At 39.8% G+C, this 23,270-nt stretch overlaps 1 protein-coding gene across 8 annotated transcripts in view; it reads right to left on the bottom strand.

Moving 5' to 3' along the window:
* The window catches only part of ADD3 (adducin 3), a 95,974-nt gene extending 75,392 nt beyond the window's left edge, over positions 1-20,582 (bottom strand). For 2 of the 8 annotated variants that reach the window (XM_081912058.1, XM_081912055.1), the window contains exons 1-2: positions 17,872-18,290; positions 15,145-15,225 (exon numbers count right to left, since the gene is read on the bottom strand). The gene's annotated coding sequence lies outside the window, so the exon portion shown is untranslated. Of the gene's footprint in view, positions 1-15,144; positions 15,226-17,871; positions 18,291-20,447 lie in introns of those variants that run through there. The other 6 variants (XM_081912057.1, XM_081912054.1, XM_081912056.1 and 3 more) reach the window with 5 other exon arrangements.
* Between the last annotated feature and the right edge of the window lie 2,688 nt (positions 20,583-23,270).

Genomic DNA, 23,270 nt, shown 5'->3' with positions numbered 1-23,270 from the left:
AGAGTGAAATAGACAAGTTCCAGCCCTCCATCTAAGCCTGGAGGAAGGAAGAAGAGGATTTTCCCAGCAATTGCTATGTGAGTGCCTTGGAAGTGTAGCAGATCTGCCAGGAGAATTTTCAACCCCCTCCCCCAACTCCAGGCTTAACAGGAGGCCGGTGTAAAGCAGTGCTTCAATCTTTAACCGGAAGATTAAATCAGTGGGACTGTTTAAGGGCACACTTGCTTGTTTCCCTATTATGATTAAAGGAGAAAAATAAATAAAAACAACCTTCCCTTCTAGAAAGAGTATCAAATTGCAACATATCCTGAAGTATTCTCAAAAAAGGAAATATACTGAGAAACTCATAATATCCCAATTAGTTAAAGCAATTGCACAGAAGCTTAAAAGCCAGATGATTCATCAAGTAAGAATCTTAGTGTAGAACCCTAATATCCAGAATTATCCCAGCTTAACAATTTATTATCAAATCTTTCAGACTTATTTTTATGAATAGACTATAAGGAATAAATATCCGGCATTCTGTAAGATTTATTCAACTGCCTGTATTGCAATGTTAATGAGTAAGGCTTATAATCATAACTTGAAACACTATATTCCCATTATCAACTGTTCCTTGGCTGCTGAGAAACATTTTGCCAGGACAGTTTGGTGTGATACAAAGATATGTCAGCTCCACACCCCATTGGTGAAAGCTCTTCTGTATAATTCTGTGACCTTCCACTGCAAATGAAACATCCGCCCCTGAACTTGGCTTTGTCAACATTCCCATGGCTGCATTCAATCAAGTAACCATAGCAAAGTCTTAATATCTTAGTAAAGTGTCCAGACTTCTTTTAAGAGTTCAATTTCAGTACAAAACAAAACAACCTAGTAGAAATAAAAGTCCAAGTAATCCCTCTAAAACACTTTCCAGCAACTATTATCTTACATGTATAGAAATCAAGGAAGGATCTAAAAATACTATAATAAAGAAAAACAGAGAAAACTGCATTATAAAGGGTATTTTTAAGAAGACATTGATAGTTTTTATTTTACTTCCTTTTGACAACACTTACCAGAGATAGAAACATACAGTATGCCACAAGATGAAGTATGCCACATAGGTTTGTAATCACTTGATAAATTCACATTTGAAATTCATTATTAATCAAGTTATGGAAATGACCAACTTCTGAAAGTGTTTTTTTCCCCTTTCCTTTAGATGCTACTGTAGGTAAACACATTTTTTTTGTCAAGCATCAAGTCTATACAAAATATTTTCCCCTACTGCAGATGTTTGATGAAGCCAAGAAATCAAACCTGATCTTAAAACAATTTGTACTGCAATCTAAATCTATGCATTTTAAATAATATGGGTGCATTATAATAACTGTTACCTATGAGACACTCTTCAAACAAGTGAATGGACCCCAAGATTATGTGACATTTTGTTTTCTTGAATGATAAACTAAACAGCAAACTCAACAAAAGCAAAACTGCAGGCCTTGAAGTAAAATGTATGTGTACATTAATCATAACTGATGATTTTTAAAGTGAGCATAGAAAGTGAGACATAGATGTAGGAATTCAAATGGGGCAGGGAATAACAGAAATAAGCACAATCTCCCACAAAAAATTCTATCTCCAACCCCACACATACAATCATAATTTGTCTAGACTCAAAACTTGTCTGGCATTTATTCATCTCTTCATCCAACTCAAGTTGCCTTGGCTTCCTGCAGCCAATCAGAAGCCACACTTTGGAAGTTGAACGTTTTGAAGTCGAACAGACTTCTGGAATGGATTCTGTTCGACTTCCAAGGTACGACTGTATTTTGTTTCTTAAGTGGAAGAAGCCAGCTCCAGAACCTGAGTAACACAAGACATGTTGTGGATCTTTCCAAGTAATCAACCTCCAGGTCAGAAACTGCTGTACAAGACCAGATGTTACAGTACAATACTGGAATTTACTGGAATGGCATCTGACCTTGAGAAGGTGACAGATCTCTCAGTAACTGAAATTAAGTTTCCTTGCTCATTTGCACAGAGCAGCATTCTTACTGCAGTTCTTATTTCTACATGGAAGTAAAAAAGCATGCCTGCTAGTTAGCCTTGAGAAGGGCATGCAGATCAGAAAAGTAACTTAAGCACACAGAAATAACCAGAGTCAAGCTACATTGTAATCATGTCATGGTTTTGCCCTCATTTGACTCTCCCTATAATCCTCTTATGACTCTCACTTATTCAGTCATGGTGAATTTTGTTTACATGTCTGGAAAGACACTGTCATTGTTTTGTTTTATGGCAAAATTAGATAATAAATTTTAAATAATCAAACATTAAAAGTAGCAAGCTATACTACTTTTATACTTTTTTCTCAATTATTTATTTTCCCTTGCTACATAATAATTTTTGTAACTTCCCAAATTTTCATTCCCACATTTAAAATCTTGTCATAGATTCACATTTGAAATTGAGCAATTGCTATCTGTTTCAGTTTGAATTTCTAGTATGACCACTCCTGACAGACTGGGATGAGTAATAGAAGTTTAATGGATTGTACAACATATTGAAATCATACCATGGCCATTACATACAGAGTTTAGCATGCATTCTGACTTTGAACAAAATGAGAAGAAAATACTAACCTATTCACCTCCTTGCCTACTCACCAGATTTAGTGGTGGGCACCAGAAACCTCTCAAAAACATACTTCTAAAAAAATGCAGGACAAGTTTCAAGGGAAAGAGTAACCTTAATTTTGTGGCAGGTATGAATCCCAGATAACTGAGGGGGTGGCAAAAAAGGAGACATGTTTTGTTAAAATGGTTCCAGGCTGCAAGAAAATGGATCCAATGGCACATGTGTTGCTCATCATTGTACTTGATTATTATGTCAAGAAAGCCACAGCACATATACTGCAGTCACCTATTAAGCAGCATGTGATTGGAGAAACTGTTTTTTTATCCAATGAGGACAATTTAATAGCTGTTAGAGAACTAAATGGTAGTCAGCAGGTTTTCTGGGCTTTGGAGAATAGGGATTCCCTGTCACCTGCTCTTTTCATTTTATAAAAGAGTTGCAGTCTGTATGCTTCAATATACTAGTTCTCAGATAAAATTCTCCCAACTCAAACACATCCAGAGTGTCACAAATCTTTTAAGTTCATAACTATCTCAAGCTTTGAGTGAACTAGTTCACAGCTTTACATTTAGGCTTTAAACATGAACTGCTGAGAAGATGAAGAACATGGATACATCAGTTAGGATAATGATACCTCTAACAATATATACAATTATGTTTCAAAAGAAAGCAGCTTTTTGTGTTTCCAACAGTAGTTACATTTTCTTAGCCTTGACTAGCACATAAAGTCTCTTCCTCCCACCTCAGTAGTTTTCAGCTCTGCTGCTCATTCCAGCCTGCCCTCTACCACTATAGTGGTGAACTGTGTTTTCCAGCCAAGGGAATACTATCTAGTATAGTGGTAACTTTGCTCACACTTTGACACTTTAAGCCAAAAAGGCAAATAACCTTTCGCAGATGTAACAGAACTAAGGGAAGAAATTGCTAATATTTTCTTAGCCAAGTGTCATAATTTAAATGACCCTGCATGCCACTGACATCTGTGGAAAAAATAATAATTCAATAGCATCTGTGTGATTAGGTTTTCATACTGAATTTTACTATATTACCGAGTGTCCAAACAATACTTAATGTGTAGTGATCACAAACCCCACACCTGAGCCCTTTGGAATATACAGAGAATTCTGGAAAGAAGACCTAGGGTAGACTTCATAGACTGCCAAAATTTGTGGCAGCCACCAACTCTGCCCTTTCTCTAAGGGGGAAAGGAACAAGTCTTACTTGTAACATCACACTGAGTTCTGGGGTCACTCCAGCTTCACTGCAAACATTGTGAGCCATGAAAGGAGATGTCTTAGTGCTTGGAAGCCTATTGGCAGCTTAGCAAAAGATGGAGTCATTCCTCTAATTTCCACAGCCCGAAAAAGGCAGGTGGTGGTGAAGGATATCTCTTTGATTTCTGATGAGCCTCAGCATGAGATCTGACCGATCCTGAGGAAAGTCACAAGGATGACAGATGCATTCACCAGGAGTGAGCACAACTGTGGTCCCTTGAGCAAAGATGATTGCTCAACCCCCATCTTCAATTCTCTTTGCACATGTTGGGGACTTTGAAGGAGCCGAGGTTAGCCTCTTGCATTTATCATGATGCTGTTAAAGTTTATGTAACCAGCAGTGGGATTTGCGAGTAATGTTTATATAACATAATCCTATTTTCAGAAGAGGCCAAAATGTATAATATCAACGGTACCTGCTCTTTATTTCTTGTTTTGAATGTAAGATGAGGAACTATGATTACATCATCATGCAGACAACGCAGAACTGAAGTAGAAATGAAAATAGGTCATATTTAATGTTCCCGGAGGACCCTTTCATATTCAACTCCCTAAGAATGTAGTAGTGTTCAAAGTCCTATTGAACACTGTGGGATTTAATTCTGCATTTAAAACATGCATAGAAGTGGATGTGAAATCTTGACAGCCAAAGATGAATACTAGCATATACACATACTCATATCTTGTCCTCTTCCCCATACCACACAATATACATTACTGTATGGTAATGTAAAATATAAGCAGAAGTTTGGTTGATTAATACTACTTCTGCCTATGGCGTCTAGGTTGCGTAGGGCACACAAACCTAATTGGATATTGGGCATACCTCCTTAGCAGTGCTACATTAAACTTGCCTTCTTAACAACGTGCTTTAACACTTCCTACCACAGCCATTTTGTGTTTGCATTGCCCCCCCGGTAGCCATTTTGTGACAGGCATGCCCAACACACCCTCGAAATTTGAAAAGTTGTCCACTAGTCTACAAGGGCTGGTGACCCCTGAAATAAAATATCATTAGCCTATTATCTTTTTGGGAGGTGTATTTAACTGAAGCTTAGAAAAAAATAGAAAAAATCTGGGTCATCTTGCATGTCACAAGTATGGTTGTTTTACTCACACACAAAATGTCAGTTTGGAAAACTGTTGCCAGATAATGAAAGGCTGCAAAAGTATATTTAAAATGATGCAGAATATATGAAAATAAATATAGGTCTATATAGGTTGACATTTTTACGGAATAACTAGTTTGCCATTAATCTATTCAGCCCACTACATATCATATCATATCATATCATATCATATCATATTATATTAATTTGTATTCTGCCCTATACCCACAGGTCTCAGGGTTGTTCAAAGGATAAAAGCAGAATACAAAACCACAAAATACATAATCAAAACAAAAACAACCCAATAACCCCCTCACCCAAATGCAAGTGTTCAGAAAATACTTCTAGAAGTAATAAATGTCATAAATTTGGAAGGAAAACTGAGGAAGACTGTAATCAAAATACAAGATTAAAATACAGTTTTTTGTTCTATTCGTACAAGACTTTCACATGCTTGAAAACTGTAACATAATACATATTTCATATAGTATATGACTAAGGCATATTGAACAGCAGATCCACTGAAATCAATGGATTTAATTTAGTCATGATTAACTTGATTGATCTACTTTCAGGTATGAGTAAGTCACATACAACCTTTTTGCCAGTTTATTCTGACCTTTGTAGATTATACTCCATCAAATTAAGACAGATAAAGCAAATATAAATTTACTGAATACCGGTTTATAGATATAATTACAATATTATAGAAATATTTGGTTTAACTAAATCCTGAAGGATAGATCAGCTGACTGAGAAGTATACAGATGTTATTTATGGACTGGCTGGATTCAGAAGAGTGGTGGGAGGCACTAGCTGGGAAACCACCAAGGGAACCCCCCCCCCCGGGAAGAAGGCTCAGAGTCAGGGGATTGGAGGTTCCCCAGCTGGGGATGATGATGAGTAGTGAGGGAGAAGACGGAGCAGACTGGGAAAAGGAGCTGTTGGAAGATGAAAAGACAACAGGGTTTAGTGAGCAGGAAGAAGCTGGGGCAGTTCTGATTCATAGACTGGAGAGGAGGAAGGCCAGGAGACAGAGATGAGGCTGGCTGCTGAAGAGTCCAGGGAGTCTCTCCCTCCTGTTGCGACCAGCTCCCTTTCCCCCTGGTCTTCCAGAATACACAGAGAAATGAAGAGTGTGGAGCAACAAGAGGCAAGGCAATGGAGCCTTAGGCTGCTGGGGAAGGAACCGAGGGAAGCACCTTAGAGAACGGTGGGAAAGCAGAGACCTTCAGTCCTCGCAACTACTTAATTGGGGCAAGACCTACTGGGAAGGGTTACTATGACCAGTAGGACTAAGCTGTTTTGTTTCTTTGCATAGAGAGTTAACTTCACTGACATTGGGTGCTCTATTGTTTTATTGCTGACCTATGCATGACTCCAGCTCCTGACAACAGACCACGCAGGGCACAAAACAGGCATCTCTCTGAAAAAATACAATTGTTTCTCTTAATACAGTATTCAATACTGTAATATTAAAGTTTAATTTAAAACTGATCAGACTAGTCAGCTTTGCAAATATCTGTAAACACTATTAGTCCAAGAAATTTTACTAATCCAAGTCCCCCCACATATCTCCATTTGTCATTCAACGCTATTGAAATGCAAACTAAATTAAAGCACTGCTTATCATATGTTCATTAATCTTTGTCCTTAATGTAGCAGGTTAATGAACAATATATGCCTTACATTAAGCTCTGTTGAGGGCAGAGTAATGGCATTTAGAAGCACGTTGGAGAAAATAAAGTCACCTTTGACATACAATAATCCACCCTCCAGGTTTTGGAAGGCCTAAAGGTTCCTGCTAAAAACACACGGGGGTGTGTTGCTTTCTGAGCTTATAGAAAGATATATGAAACCAAGAGAGCACATAATCTGAAAAGGGTTAATTAATTACAAGTAAAAGTCCTAAGTTTACTCGAATGTATGTATAGCATGGTTGGGAAACCTGTGGTCCTCCAGATGTTGTTAGATTCCATCAGCCCAGCAACAGAACTCCATGATCAGGGGAGCTTCAATCAAACAACATCTGGATGGTCAAAGTTTCCCCACTCCAGTAACAGAGAATTCCACTCCTATATATCAAACCTCATGATTTCTAACAGGCTACCTTAGGAGTCTAAAAATGTGGGTTAGCAATACTTGATCTATAAAGGTCTCCAAGGTACAAAAGCATCAAGGTACTAGGCAAAGGAATGCTCACTATGGTATGCCAATTGTGTATGCAAATCAGCCTACCCTCTGGCTCTAATGTGGTCCTTGGCCACATTGCTCACCCCTGTCCTTGACAGTCCTTCTCAATTTAGAAACATATGCAAGGTACACATTCCTCCAAGTTAATCAATAAGTAAAGCACTCTTGGATTTATTTTTATTGTGCAGTAAAAGGAGCTAACTTTGACAACTCTGTATTTAGTAAAATGTAAATATCAGACAGCTTTTGCTCTACTAATCAATAGATTATAAAGAATTGTGCAAGTATCACAAGGTAAAAGATTCAATCATCTCCACTTTACTCGATGAGGCAACCATGCTTTGCTTTTCAACTTCAAACATGTTTTGACAATTAACCACCAACATATTATAGTCAGGTGAGGGTTGTAACCAAAATCTTTTACAACAGGTCCTTGTGAAACCTGAAGCCAAAATATATCAAAGGTCACCTTGTATAAAAGAGAGCCTCATTGTTTTTCTAAGCACTCTAACAAAACCTTTGTTCGAGTATAAGGAACTCAAAAGAGTATTTTAAATAACCCTAGGCAATGGAAGCAGCATACAATTTATATTACAAAGGTGGAAGATGAGATTACCTGATGAAGTAAGGTTGTTTTAAGGTTGAATACTGGATGGAGGCCTCTCTCAAAAGTAAAGCTTCAGGCTATTATTTCACCTTTATGAATTAAACCAGACATTACACAATTCAGCTATCCTTTGTCTGAATGCTATGTTAAGTGCTTTAATTAATGGTTTAAATATTAATATTAATGTACAGCCTTAAGCTAAGACCAAGGGCAAAACTGAAGATAAATGTTTTGCTGAAGTTTGATTCGGGAAATTCAATAGATATGTTGCAAACCCCTGAAAAAGGAGAAATGGTATGCACACCAGGTTGGTTATTCTCTCCTCACTATCCTTCTATTCATGTTTTGAGGATAAAGATAATTGTCAAATCTGCTTTGACTTAATCAAATAGGTATGGAGAAAAAACATACCAGTTGCCATAAATTACACTAAAAAGGAAGTGTGTCATGTCTGAATTAGAGGCATCTAACTTTTGCTCAACTACAACCCTGAAGGTTTTGAGCTCAAACCAAAAGCATGTGGGAAGATGTCAAATTTTATGGTCTGTTTTAGTGCTGTGCAATTTTTCAATATATTGGCCAAAATCGGTTTTGAAATCACTCTGCAATAATAACCCAGCAATATTTCGCTCCTCACGTAAATCCGCAGGAAAGCAGCAACAGTCACAGCAGATGTCCATCTTCAATGGCTGCCACCACTGTCTGCCCTGCTGACAGCAGCTTGATCCACCCCCCAACCCCATCCCCTCCCACTCAAAACATGCAGTGAAGGTGATTCCGCTTCCTCTCCTCCTCCACCCGCCCGACCTCTGCGACTGCTCCTTCCCTCACCACCACATCTGATCTCCAATTTCAGACATTCTGATATATCAGAATATCACATTGTATAGCCACTGACGTATCACAATGTTGAAAACCAGGTATTGCTCTGCCCTAGTCTGTTGTTGTTGTTTTTAATATACCTAAAGTCCTTTGCTTATTAAGGACTACCCCACATTCTGATCAAAAAATTGCTTGGCAGAGGTAATTACCATGGAGTCATCAAAATTTTCAAAAGTATGGGGTCCGTGGCTTGGCTTTTGAAAAATAGGGGGTCCTCAGTAATTAGCTAATTGGGAACCACGTATCTAGACTCTGCCTTAGCACAATGGCAGGATGAAGGACTATGGGAGGGCACATGGACCTCCCATCACCTGCAACATTCCTCTTCTCTGCCTCTGAGGTCCTATTGCCAGGGGGGAAACACAGGGTTTCACTGAGCTCACAAATGGGCACTGTGCCTGTACTCAACTGGAACAACATGATTTTATTTTTTTCTAAAAGCCTATGCAAATGGTTCTTAAAAGAATTTTATGATCATCCTTTCAATCTGTTATATGCCATACATGAGTCATACCTATTTTGAATGCCAAGCTGCACAAAGAAAAAGAGTGAGATCAATCTTTCACCATTAGAAATCCATAAGGATTCTAATTTAAGTCACTTCCATCACATGGAAAACAGAATATTTCATGTGTCCCTCCCCCACAGTAGAAGAAGATAGAGGGAAGAGAAAAATATTTTCTGCAGGATTAAAATGTATTTTATTAAAATAAGACATTGCAAATAATACTATGCAAGTTTTAAGCCAAGCTAAAGTTTCAACTGCAGAAGCATTTACTAAGATCCTTGTTGGGCTGCTTGTTTGCTATGTGTTGTTAACAAATCTTATTTTCTTTTTAAATTTACAAATACCTCTGTGAATGCAGGCAGAATGTGCATGCAGAAACCTTATTCTGAAGTGTTTCCATTTCACTTACAAACTAATAAACATGGGATCTACAGAGTTAGATGTGGAGAGAAGGGAAAATAAAGTTTGATATAGTTCAACTATCTTACTGGCTCAGTATTTCAGGTACTGCCCAAACACACTGTGATGATGTACATACATTATACTAATAAACTGTGGCAAACATTGGTAGAGAGGCTGTTGGTTTGGGTTGAGTTGTTGCAGAGTAGGGCTGGGAGATATCCAGCTATATCACCAAGTCTGGAAAAAGGATGGAGCTACATAGAGGCATTGGCCATCTTCATGGTTTTCTCCACATTGTGATTTTTGCCAGGTAAAAAATTAGGAAACCAGTATCATATGGACTTGAAACCTGTTTGGGGTTATTTATCACCCAGCTCTAACATACATCATGATTCGCAATGTACTGCCAAGTCAAAATCCGATATCATGATATGTACTTCAAACAAGTTTTGGACTATATATATCGTTCAGCCCTATTGCAGAGTGATCCCAGGTTCCTAACCTCACCTTGTCTGGAGTAACACCGAGTGGCTACTTGATCCTCCCTTATTAGATTGGGGTGAGAATGGGTGATAAAGTCGCTCTAGGCAACTTCAAGAAGCTCACACATTTCTGAGATTAACACAGTATACAAAGTGCCATAGAGCATGAGGTAGAAATAGTCTGAAAGTAAGTAATCTTGTGATGCTTGAAAATAACCCAAGGTACTAGAAATGTTACATCATGTGAGGTAACTAATAGATCACTATCTTAAAATTATAGACAATTTTGAAAGATTGAGATCAAAGTTCTGCATGGCAATCTTTGTAGACACGACACTGGCTATTATCAGATGATCCAGAGATTTTTGAATGACTTTATAAAAGACATAGTGCATGGAAGTTTTGAAGGGCAACTTGAATCCAAGGTGAAATTGGATGCTTCCAATCTCTTCCTTGCAGCCACGCCAGGGTTTGTTCGCATAGAACTAAAAGATCACTTAATATATTAAATCCAAGCAGCATCATAACGGTTAAGCAAATAGATGTGGTGAAACTTTACTAGTCAGGTATGTATTCAAAAGTGCCTCTCTTGGGGATCTACAGCAGTGCAAGACAACAATACAAAATAGGTCCCACTTATTATTTATGAATAATGGTTGTGTTCTTGCTGTTTGAGTCATTAGGACAGTAGGTGTGCCCATTGTTTAAATGCAGAAAGCACAGAATATTGTTTGAAGATTAAAATAGATTATTTGAATGATTACATTGATGCGTAATAAAAAAAAACCCAAACTACAGGTGAAATTTTGGAGACTCTACTACCATGTATTGTTGCTGCTTAGTATTTGTTTATTTGGATTTTAAATGTGGAAAAATTCCTAACCAACTTAATCAAGCTTTTCATAATTACTACCACATTATCAGCTTATAACAAAAACCCAAAGTGCTGCTTCTAGTTTGTATACCTACAATAGTAGGATCATCTCTAACTATAGCTAGTAACAGCTTTATACAGAAGCCAAAGGTAAATAGAAAGAAAAGACACTCACTGGGTGCATCTTTTAATCCTGAAACATTCGGAAGAGTCTCCAACTATGATCCTTGCTTTAGGTTTACTGTGTCAAAGAGCACCAGTGGTGCTGTGAGGAATATTTACAGCTTTAAAAAGAAACTGCAACACAAGGCAGTCAAACATTTTCCGTGTATCTTAAAAAATAAAAACAAACGGGTGGCAGATATTATTTCAGGCTCTAAACTTCCTTTAGATTGCAAGCTATCGGTAACCAACTTCTAAGTCATGTTTTGATTTCAAAGATTCTTGAACACTTAGAAATGAATTATAGCAGTTGGAGACCTTTTATGCAGGAATAGTGCATATTTTAAAAAGCTGAATATTTTGTGACATATTTTATATTATTATATTATTATTTTGAGATGTGTCCTAAAAAACCCAAACTGAAATATACCTCAGTACATTATACAGTACTGCAAACTTTCAAACAAGACCAAAATATCTAAATCAGTGGTGTGCAGTAGACAGAAATCTACCAGCAGATCCTCATCTGAGTGATTTGCAAGGATTTCTGCCTCTCAATAATGTCAACATAACCAATAATAAAATGACACCCATCCCCCCCCCCAAAAAGGAAAGACTGCTGAAAAGAAGAAAGCTTGAGGTAACCAGGAATTGATAATTGTGTAGAAGGGTGGTGAGCTCAGCTGGGTTCTGATTCTGAAAAAAACCCCAGCATTTTTATTTATATATATTATATTATTAATATATATATATTAAGAAAAAAACAATATATTTAGGTACTTTGCTCCATTTGGTAGATCTCATCGTTCTGGTAAAACACAAGACACATCTCACAAGTCTAAAGTGTGCCCTCCACTGATCTAACACCCGACATAATGTATTTTAATTCACCTTCATAAATCCAACGAATGGCATTACACAACCTCACTTTGAAGCTTGCACTGCTGCTTAACTATCCATTTATTTTCTTTTAGCTTACAGCAAAGTACCAAATAGTACCAAGAAACCTGGCAGGAAAACAGAACAATAACAGAGTGATTCATCCTTTGCCATTCAATCCCAGCTTCCATCAATCAGAGGCTCATGGACACCTGCAGAGTAAGGATGAATGCCATATCTTGGCCAACAGCCACTGGCATGGTGTCTGAACATCTGCATGGCTGTGATTGCAATGCAAATAACAAAGAAGTACAGAATACTGGAGGCTTAGAACTATAACACATTCTTTTGAAGAGCAGGTTTCTCCTTTTCATTGTTGCAGAGAACTTGAAGATGTGTTAACACTGGCCAGGATCCAAAAGGGGCATATGGGGAAATCCAAATTAATCCTTCCTTCAGAACCCTTACACCACCTCATCTGTACCCCAATACACACACAGCATTTCTGGATATTGTTCTTTCAAGGACTTAGGTACTAACCATGTAGGAAAGGAATATTTAGCATTTCCAGCAATCAAAGGAGAGAGAGAGAGGAATATAACACTGATATGAGTGAAAGAAATGGGACAGAGTTGTTTCCCTGTAATTTACTGTGTTGCTCTATAATACCAATTTCTTTCAATTGTCCCAACTTTCCTCAATATTTACAACGGGACACAAAAAGTATAACATTATTTCAAAAACCATAAATTTGTTTACAGAATACCAAATTACTGAATTTCTGGCAATTGATTTGATTTAAATTTTGAAATTTATCTTAGATTTTTAAATATCCAGCAACATCACAAAACATATTAGTAGTAGATTATCCAGGGGGGTGGAATATTATTTGCCAATAATTATCTCACCATAGGTCCACTATGAACTATAATACTAGTACTCTTTCCCTCTTATACCAAGAAGAGTATGGTTACATAAATTGTTAATTAAACAGAATCATTCCCTTTATTAAAACCAATGTCTCTAAGATATAAGCAAATGCTTCCAAATTCTGGATTAGGGACAGAGGAAAATTTAGCTTGGTCTCCATTTTTAGTTTGATGTCTTTTGTACAGCCTAGACTAATACATAGATTGGAACCTGGTTGTCCTTTGGATTTCGTACTTCTCCAAATTTTGCAATTCAGCTCTTGATTCAAACACACCAAATAGCATTTTAAAAACACAATTGAGGGTAAAATACATTTAGAAATATGTATACAGAGATAAAGAAAAATATTTAAATTCAATTTTTGTGATTTAAATAATTATAGCTATTAATAGTTATTTAAATAGTTGGGAAGCCATTAATGATGAAACAGAACAGCTTATAAATGAATATATGTGATGTCAACATGGGCCAGAAATAGACTGATTCATCTCTACCTACCCAAGTTCCATTACTAGACATTATTGATACGATCCCACCATTTTAAAAACAAACATTCTCATTTAGTTCAAGCTAGAGATGTTACGTATTGCTCTGGATACGTAACTTTCGGGTTCCAAACATGGCAAACCCAGAAATGTATACTTCCGGGTTTCGCCACTCGTGCATGCGCAGAAACACTCAATCACGCCACGTGTGTGTGCAGAAGCGGTACCTCTGCCTTCGGAATTTTCGGGTTGCGGATGGACCCCTGGAATGAATTTAATTTGTATCCAGAGGGTCCACTGTAAACATTTCCCTCTTGCCTTTTTCTCAGGAAAGAACTGGTATCAAAATTCATGTCATTACTTTAGGAATCTTAATGCATTATTTATAACTCTGTCTACTAAAGGAACATCATGTCTAGTTCATAAAAAGTACAGTTTCTTCAGACAATAATTACAAATTGAATATATTCTTTAAAGATTTTGTTAAACATGGAGCTAAAAACTACTGAATTGTAAGGAAACTAGTTGTGCCAGTTTATAAGGACCAGGCAACAAATAATAACAACAAAAAGCAAAAACATTATAGTAAAACAAATTGTTCTTTATTCTGAAAATTATTGTGTTTTCTCTGCAGTGTCAAGCAGACATAAAACACTCATTTCCATAAAAAGAGATAAGAAAAATTCAGATTTTGTTTCTTCATATCTGTCACTATATTTATCACAGACTTCAAAAAATTGAAGTTTGTCCAGATTGAATCAAGCTTCTACCCTTTCACATGTCAGTTGCTCTCACTGGTGTTGTGAGAATTTCCAAATATAGACCAACTTCTTAAACATGATGCAGAAGGCAAAGGAATCTGAAGTAGGCAACAAATAACAAAAGCTGGAGGCTGTGTTGTGCAAAGGCCTTGCCACTCTGTTGCATGAGGCATACGCTTGTGAAAATCCCACAATGTATTTCTTGGCCAAATACCTGAAGGTGTTCTGAACCCTGCAACATTTGAAAGTACCTTTCTAACATCAAGCCCTAAGTGCACTGCTTGTTTTGTAATCCAGTCAAATACAAAAGCATCACTTACATTTCTGCCTTTGAATCCTGGATGCAACAGATTTGCAGCAGCATCAATTGGGTAGCGACAAAATTATGTTGCCCTGTACTTTCTCCCACTCCCAGTACAGTGGTACCTTGGTTTACGAACTTAATCCGTTCTGGAAGTCCGTTCTTAAACCAAAGCATTATTAAACCAATGCGTGTTTTCCCATAGAAAGTAATGGAAAATGGATTAATCCGTTCCAGACGATGAAAAACAACCCCTAAAACAGCAATTTAACAGGAATTTTACTATCTAACGAGATCATTGATCCATAAAATAATAATAATAATAATACTTTTTATTTATACCCCGCCCTCCCCAGCCAAGGGCGGGCTCACAGCGGCTTACAAGCAATAATAAAAACAAGTTGAATGATTACAACTTAAAAACAAAATTAAAATACAACATTAAAATATTAAAATGTAGCCTCATCGCATGAGGAGAAGGAAAGGAAAAAAGAAAGAGAGGGAGGGAGGGAATCAAATTGGCTCCAAGCCAAAGGCCAGGCGGAACAACTCTGTCTTACAGGCCCTGCGGAAAGACAATAATAAATGAAGACAATAATCAATGTACTGTACTATAAAATAAATAAGACCGTATTATAGATGATAAAAATTAAAATTATTTTTTCCTTACATGCACTGATAGTCATTGTTTGGATGGGGGGCTTTTATCCATTTCTGCAGTCACACAATCAACCAGTAGCTGAACTGGGTTCTACACAGACACAAAAACAAGTCACGAAATCACAAGCCACAGTCACAAGTCAATCCCATAAAACGAAGAGCAAATCACAGTAAAAAAAAAAAACCCAAACGCAAAAAATATATAGCAAAAACAAAAGCTCCATATATCACCTCTGTGTTGCGTGGGTGCTCGGGACTCAACAGCCAACAGACACAACAGGAAGCCTCTGGTTAGCAGCGGGGGACTCAATTTACAAATGGAACAAACTCAACAGGAAGCAAAACATGTTCTGCTTCCAAAGCAAAGTTCACAAACCAAAACACCTACTTCCGGGTTTGCAGCATTCTTGATCCAAGTTGTTCATAGACTGAACTGATCTTAAACCAAGGTACCACTGTACTTTAAGGCCTAGCAAAGAGAGCAGAAACAGATCCACCAACTATGCCAACAAGAGGATGACCACCAAGCAAAGAAGCACTGAATAACTGCAAGGAGAAGGGAATGTGTGTGTCTTTTAGCTCTGTGGAACTCTGATACAGATAACTGCACTTCAACCTGTCATGAAACTAGAAAGGGAAAACGAAAAGCAGACATTTATCATTGAAGCACTTTAATGTTCTACCCTTCTATGCAAAATGATCTCCCCCACAGCTTTAAGCATAATGGAAAAAATATCCGTATATTTCTGCATACAAATTACTTTCACTGTAGTAATATTTATAAGTCAACAATGACTTATAATGATAGGTCCTAAATTAACATGCAGCTTCCTAAAACACAATAGCCATAGTGCATGCCCATATTCACACACTCGAGCAGAAAATTTGCAGGAGTACACACACACACAAGAAAATACACTATTAGGGTTACCGTATTTTGAAGAGCAAAAAAGAGGACACACTTGCCGACTTCTATTTTTAACTATGGATCGCTATGATAAAAAACAGGACGTATGGCAACCCTATAACAGTTCTTTCCATGTGCCTTATCAAAAGCAGCTCAATTACTGTAGTGTAGAGCAAGCACCTGCAATGAATGACCTACCAAGCCAAATGCTGATCTCCTATGTATGACAACCCTCTGAAATTTTATAACCTTTTTTTTTTTTTTTGCTGTATGCCTAGGATTCTTTTTAAAATGGTTGGGTTTTCAAGTATATGGCAGATCACAATGCATGGCTAATAAACTGTGTTTGACTTGTGAGTTATAGACTGTGCAGGCCTATAGACTTAAGTTTTGGATTTTTATTAATAAAGGACCACAAAGGAAAGAAATCAAAAAGTTTCACTCACTTTTATCTAATATCACTTCACTCATCAAATCATAATAACAATGAAGCCCATGTCACCAAGGTTGGCATACCTGGAGGTTACCAATTCGGCTAACTATGATGTATTTGGAACAGAGCTACACTACCAATAAAAGGAAAGCCAGATAATTCTGAATGGTCATAGAAAGCTATTTTTCCCTCTATCTACAAGTCCTCTTATGAAATTTCATCCAAAGAAACAAGCCACCAAATACAGTACAAAGTAAATAGAATAATTTGTGGCAGATATAGGCACAGACAGTTGAGGAATATCCTATCTGCACTGCCAATATCCATGAAAGGGTGCTCTCCAAAAATATAACTCAGAACACAACATTAATAGCAGTGTACACTTCTAAAAGACAAACAGCACAAGCAATCTGCTCCATGTTTACAAGCAACAGCAGTATGAACACCTAGTATGTGTCAATGTAAGATACCCAAGACAGTCTTTGGGAGATGATGGAAAACACACCTCAGTGGGGAGCCACAGAAAACACAGATGATCAACTGGCAGAGTACCAGTGGAACTGGACCTCACACAAAGTGAACGATGCAATGGCAATTAGCTGGAGGACAGAACACTTAGGAAACTGACTAGTTTGCACAAGCTGCAAGCAAGCAGGGCAGCCATTCTGGATGCTGCAAACCATTTGGCTACAACTCACAAAGGGTGCATAAAGGTGAGCCCAAGCCTCATTAGCCCATTCAGTGTTGTTCACCCTAATGAAACAAAAAGTGTCAGCATGGCTCCCAAATCTAAATGGCTTAAAAGAACTTTTGAAGTTTCAACCCCTCCCCCGGTCTGAATGAGCTCTCAGATCTAGATGACAATCAACTCCCCCCTCCCCGCAGCCAAAAACAAGGTGAACCCGAGTATTCACAAATTCACATTGTGAGGCGGTGTTAGTGATCAGATGCAGGTATAAGTAACTCCGAAGTTAGGATGAGCAAAAGGCCCTCCTTCCACGGAAGGTTCATTGGTGATGCCCCACCCCCCACACGGTGCCCCAAAACAATAAACGGAGTGATATCTCGCATCATGAATCGGGGTGGGGGGATGGGGGTGAGGCTGGACTCTCTTTGAATTAAACATGGCTCAGGATGTGGGCGGAACTGGCGGCGGGAGACGTAAAAAATCCCCCCCCCCAGAACACCTTCCCTCCAAAAAGAAAGTGTGCGCGAGGGAGGAAGGAGAGAGAAATCCCCTCAAGAGCAACAGGGACACTTTGAATCTCCCACCCCTGAGCGAGAAACGTATGAGGGCTAAAGTAAATGAACAACCAGCCGCCCTTCCCGGACTCCCAGCGCTCAGGATACCACCCAGTGCACCCCACGGAGGAGAAGGGTGCGAGGAGCCAGCTTACCTCAGCAGCGCCCGCGCCTTTGTGTTTCCCTCTTGCCGCCTCGGCTGCTCTGGCTGGCTCGCAGGAGCAGCAGCACCTCCTACCGCGGAGGAAGGCGGGGCGGCCCTGGCCGGAGTGACGAAAGAGGAGGGGCGGGGCGTAGTCGCCTCACTATCTGGCAGGAAGGGTCGCGCGGGCTCCTCCCCCCCGCGGCCGGAGTGAACGGCGCACTATCTGGCAGCGCCCCTCTCCTGCCCTCATTGATTCTCCCGCGCCTGCCCTCCCCTAAGCCGAGGGGCGCCGCCAACGTTCGTCCAAGTTTGAATCCTCCCCGCCCCCACCTCCCCCCTCGACGCCCCTCGGAATAGCGGGGAGGAGGGGGAGGAGGTCAGGTGGGCCGCCGCTGCCGCCGGAGCTTCAGGGTTGCTATGCGGCAGGCAGGCGCGAGGAGGGAGGGGGGGGGGTAACTTCGTCGCTCCGCAGCCGGAGGGGAACCGGCCAAAGGGGGCGGTTTGTTGTTACCTCGCAGCGGCTGCGGGCGACGCCTGAGGGGCGGAGGCTCCACAGTGGCCGGGCCCGAGGGGCGGGCCTGTTGGCGAGCGAGGGCCCGGCCAACCGCCCGTCATCGTTGCCGCCGCCGCTGCCACCACCACCTCTCCTCTCGCACGCCCGGGTAGGTCGCCTTCGTCTCCAGACCGTGAAGCCCCACTCCCTGCCCTCTTTCTCCACGCAGAAATATTGGATCTGCTTCCCGCCCCCCATATGCACCCAAGAGGGAGAAGAGCGGGGGCTGTTGGTCGGTTTCCACACGTGACAGGGTTTTTTTCTTGTCGCGTGTCTACCTTCGAAGACCAGGATCTGCACGCTCACATTGACGATTGCCTGGATTAGGAACACCGTCCACACGTGGCGCACGCAGCCCAAGTCCCTTGATTTGTTTTTGTATTTTTACTATATATTTTGTCAAACCTAAAAAAACAACAACGGCGGGCTTTCGCAAGCAGCTTTGGATGTTTCCCTCTGCGTTGTGCTCCCTATCCTATCCAGGCTGCGGCGCGCGCCTTCGCGTGTGTGTCTGTTAGCACGTCTGCAAATACCACGCCTGGGGGTAAAGAAGCCCCCCAACTGCGCAGTTCAGTGCAAAGTTACAGGGCAGGACGAAATAATTTGAGAATAAGCGAGATCATTTCTAAACCCTTTTTTTTACAGGTCCCTGCAGCCCCTCGGGACTTGCTCGATTCCTTTTCCCCTTTCGTTTTGCAGTCACCTCTCATCTCAGTTGAGTTCTGCTGCTCCATATTCCCTTCACGTTCTCCACACAACTCTTCCATTCTCTACATTGCATTACAAATTCCAGTTTATCTCCCCGATTATGTTGCTGCAAAGACAACGTGTAACTTTAGCCTTGCTTCCCGCATTCCTTTAAATTCACATTCCAGAACCAGATAGGCTGCAATCCCTAACTAGCTGCTACAAACTGACTTCAATAGGACTGCTTTGGTATGGGGTTTGAGAATCAATCCGCTTCTGTATATATTATCGTCTCCTGTGTTTCTGAAATAGATTGGCCACTCCTTTCAAACTCGTACCTTCCTTCATTTCAGACTCTCTCCCATGGCTGCAGACACCTGTTTCCTCCATGACAACCCGACCCTATGCATGTTTGCTCAAAAGTCCCACTGTGTTCAATACGGCTTACTTTAAAGTAAGCATGGGAAAGAGTGCTGCCTTAAAAGAGATCTCCTTGCTGTTCACAGCCCAATCCTTCTCAGGTTTACTCAAGAGAAAAATCCAGTGATTTCAGTGGGTTATAATTGCAATTCAATATGCTTGGAATAACAGATTTTCTCTCCTCAAAATTAAATCCATGACAGCCCTTTTTACAGACACATATTTTAGCTCTGATTTCCAGCCCTTCTAGTGTGCACACACTTAACATGCTTTCCATTTCTCTCTCAAGCTCCCACTCACCTCACTCAGCCAGACACACCCACACCTCCTACTACATATGTTCAGTATTCCCTTCCTCCCCCCCCCCCCCATTCCTTCACATAATAAGTATTTTTACCTAACTGGAAGGTTCTTCTATCAACCAATATGGCTCTTAAAAAAAAAAAAGCCTTAATAATGCTTGCAAGATCCAAGACTGCAGATTTCAACTATCCATGGCTCTCCTTACTCTCCGGGATTATTTCATCACCATGATACGCTTTTAGATTCAAAAGTAGTCTTGTAGTGCTTGAGGATATGAGGATTTTGCCAGCTCCATTATAGCAATATGTCATCTGATATTTGCTGTAGTTGGATCTTCAATATGGAAGGAAGAGGTTGCATATTTCTGTCATTAAAGAGAGAAAATGCAATCCTAATTACTTCCCTTCTTGCATGAAAGTTTATGTTAATTTACTGTACAAAAGCACTCTGAGGGCAGGGAAAGGGGAGGTGTCTCTTGCAGTCAGACCATCAGATCATCATCCAAGTCTGCAACCCTTACATAAAAAGCATGCAGCAGAATAGATACCAAGCGTGGCTGAGTATTCCTTCAGCTTTCCATACCACAACTTAAATATGTTATAAAATAATGGAAGATTGCTTACCAGATAGTGTCCCTGGTTTTCTTGTGCGTATGCCTTTTCCTTTTGTAGGAGTGTTAAATCGTGCAATGCTGCATAGAGAGAGAGAGTCACAACACACACACTGCAGCGGCTCTAAAGCTAAAAGGACAGGAAAGTATGTTACTTCCTAGAGAGGCTCTATATTGCCACTAGGCGCTGGCAGAAGCAAAAAGCATTCCCTCTCTCTCAAAGCTTATTGATTCTTCCCCAACTGTTTCCTGCCATCTAGGGTACAGGAAAGCTTATTTAAAAAATTGTACTGGCAAAATTGTATATAAAGTTCAAACTGAGCAGGGGAGGGGGGAATGCAACCTGATCTTTAGCAAAACGATGGACAAACTTCCATGTTTCTAAAGTTTCTAAAGTGGAGAGAGTAGAAATGGACATTACTCCCAATGGAGGGTTGTTGTAGGAAGTGGAGTCCCCCAAGGATTGGTGTCTGAGCCTGTGATTTTTAGCTTGTTCATAAGGAGTTAGCAGCTAATGATCCCAAATCGCTTAGGGGTGGTTAAAACAAAAAAAGATTCTGAGGAGCTCCAAAAAGATCTCGAAATTGTGTAATGGGCATTAAAATGGCAAATGCAATCCAATGTAAGCAAGTGCAAAGTGATGCTCATTGGGGCAACAAATCTTAATTTCACATATATGTCAATGGGGGAGTAAGAGACTTTGGTGTTACATTGGATAGCTTACTGAAAATGTTGCCAATGTGTGGCAACTGTAAACACACACACAAATTGCCTGTTAGGCGTCATCTGAAAAGAGATTGGGGGGGGGGGACTGCCCCACATTGGGCAAAAGATTCCTGCATTGCAGGGGGTTGGACTAGATGACCCTCATGTTCCTTTCCAACTCTACAATTCAATTATTCTAAATCTATGATGCAACCTCAATACTGAATACTGTCAGAAAAAATATTTAAAATATATATATATACATTGCTTGATTGTTAAAAAAAAGTCTCAAAACAGTTTATAAAAATATAAAACAATAAAATTATCAATAAGAAGAATTAACAAATATTTAAAACATTTAACACAATAAACTAAAAACAAACGTGCATCAGCGTTCTAAATATCTGGGTAAGACTGATTAAACAAAAAATGTTCTTAGGCACTGAAAGAGTACAGTGAAGGTGTCTGCCTCATCTCTATAGGCAGAAAGTTCTGAAGTCTAGATGCTGCTGTACTAAAAGAGTGGGTTCTTACAATGTGGAACAGGTATTATATGGCACATGTAACAGTACCAGTTCTGCAAATCGAAACAGTCAAGTGGGCATATATGGGGTAAGGCGCTCTCACAGGTAAACAGGTCCCAAGTTTATATACTTTAATAGTAGTAACAACTTGGACTTGGCCCTGCAACTAATTGGTATTCAGTGCAGCTCTCTGAGCATAGGTGTTTTATGCCGGCAACGTCTCCTGTCAACAATCATGCTGCAGCATTCTGAACTGCGGTTTCTGGATCAAGCACAAGGGAAGTCCCACATGCAGCACATTGCAGGAATCCAGGATTGATGTAATGAATGCATGAACTACTGTGGCCAGGCTTTCCCAGTCCAGAAACGGCCATATTATGTTTGGTAAAAGGCACTTCTAGCCAATGAGGCTACCTGAGCCTCCAGTGACCGAGCTGAATCCAGAATAACCCCCAAACTCTGAACTTGCTCCTTCAGGGTAAGAACAACCCTATGCAGGGTAGTAGGGTAGCCATATCTTGAAGAGGAAAAAAGAGGAAACAGGGAAACAAGTGCGTGGGTGCGCCTCTTTCCCTAGCTTGGACTGGCAGCAGCCGCAGTGTGCAGAGCAGCCTTAGCCCGGGCTGCCTGAGGGCCCCCAAGAAACCCAGACATTTCCTTTAAAATATAAAAATTCACCCAGATGGGCATGTTGGCCCACAAAAAGGTTTTCCCCAGACGTATGTCAGAACAAGCAGATAACTCTCTGACGATAACAAGGGAGTGCTTTCTCCCTATTCTTAGCCCATCTTTCATCCCATTTGGGACAGGTTACATCAAGAATGTGTCCTGTCTGATGTGTTGGGCTGATGACCATTTGAGAGAGACCCATGGTTGTCATGGAGGCCATGAAGTCTCAAGCTGGCCCAGCAGCAGCCTCTAAGACAAAAGAAAGTACTTCTTCACACCAGTAGAGTTAACCTGTGAGATTCGCTGTCACGGGATATAGTAATGGCTACCAATTTGGATTACTTTAAAAGAAGATTAGACATGCACCAGCCATGATAGCTATGTGCTACCTCCAATCAGTGCACACCAGATTACAGCCCTAGTTGTATAGCAAGAAACTTTTAAAATCTGCTTCATGCAACAGTTTCATATTCTGTGTGAATACATGTGGTAACTGCTAGTTAAATGTGCATTGTAGCTGATGGGTGGGGTATAAGCAATAAATTTATTATTATTATTATTATTTATTAATATGTAAGTAGAGATACTGTAAAGTAGTTCTGGGAAATATTACATTTAATTACTGTATATGTTGTATTTAATAGTATTTTTAAGGAGGCTAAGAAAGATGTGTAATTTAGATATTAGCTTATGAATACCAGTGTGATCTGCAATATTTTCCTGAAAATCATGAACAGAAGAAGAAATAATAATAATGGGGAGAAAAAAAACCAAGCTTAGTCGCACTGCAGTCAACCATAAGATTTCTGTTAGTGTCTGTTAATCAGAGAACCTCAAATATCTGTAGCTGATAATAAAGAGGGAGTAGGACGCTGCTCCAATTAAGAAGTGTGAAACATGTTTTTCTATTAATGACAGCAGGAAATGGGAGATGTTAA

Source organism: Podarcis melisellensis (genome assembly GCF_964234715.1).
Source record: "Podarcis melisellensis genome assembly, chromosome: 5".
NCBI classification, from domain to species: domain Eukaryota; kingdom Metazoa; phylum Chordata; class Lepidosauria; order Squamata; family Lacertidae; genus Podarcis; species Podarcis melisellensis.
The sequence above is the reverse complement of the archived record's forward strand: the minus strand, read 5'-3'. Positions and strand labels throughout refer to the sequence as shown.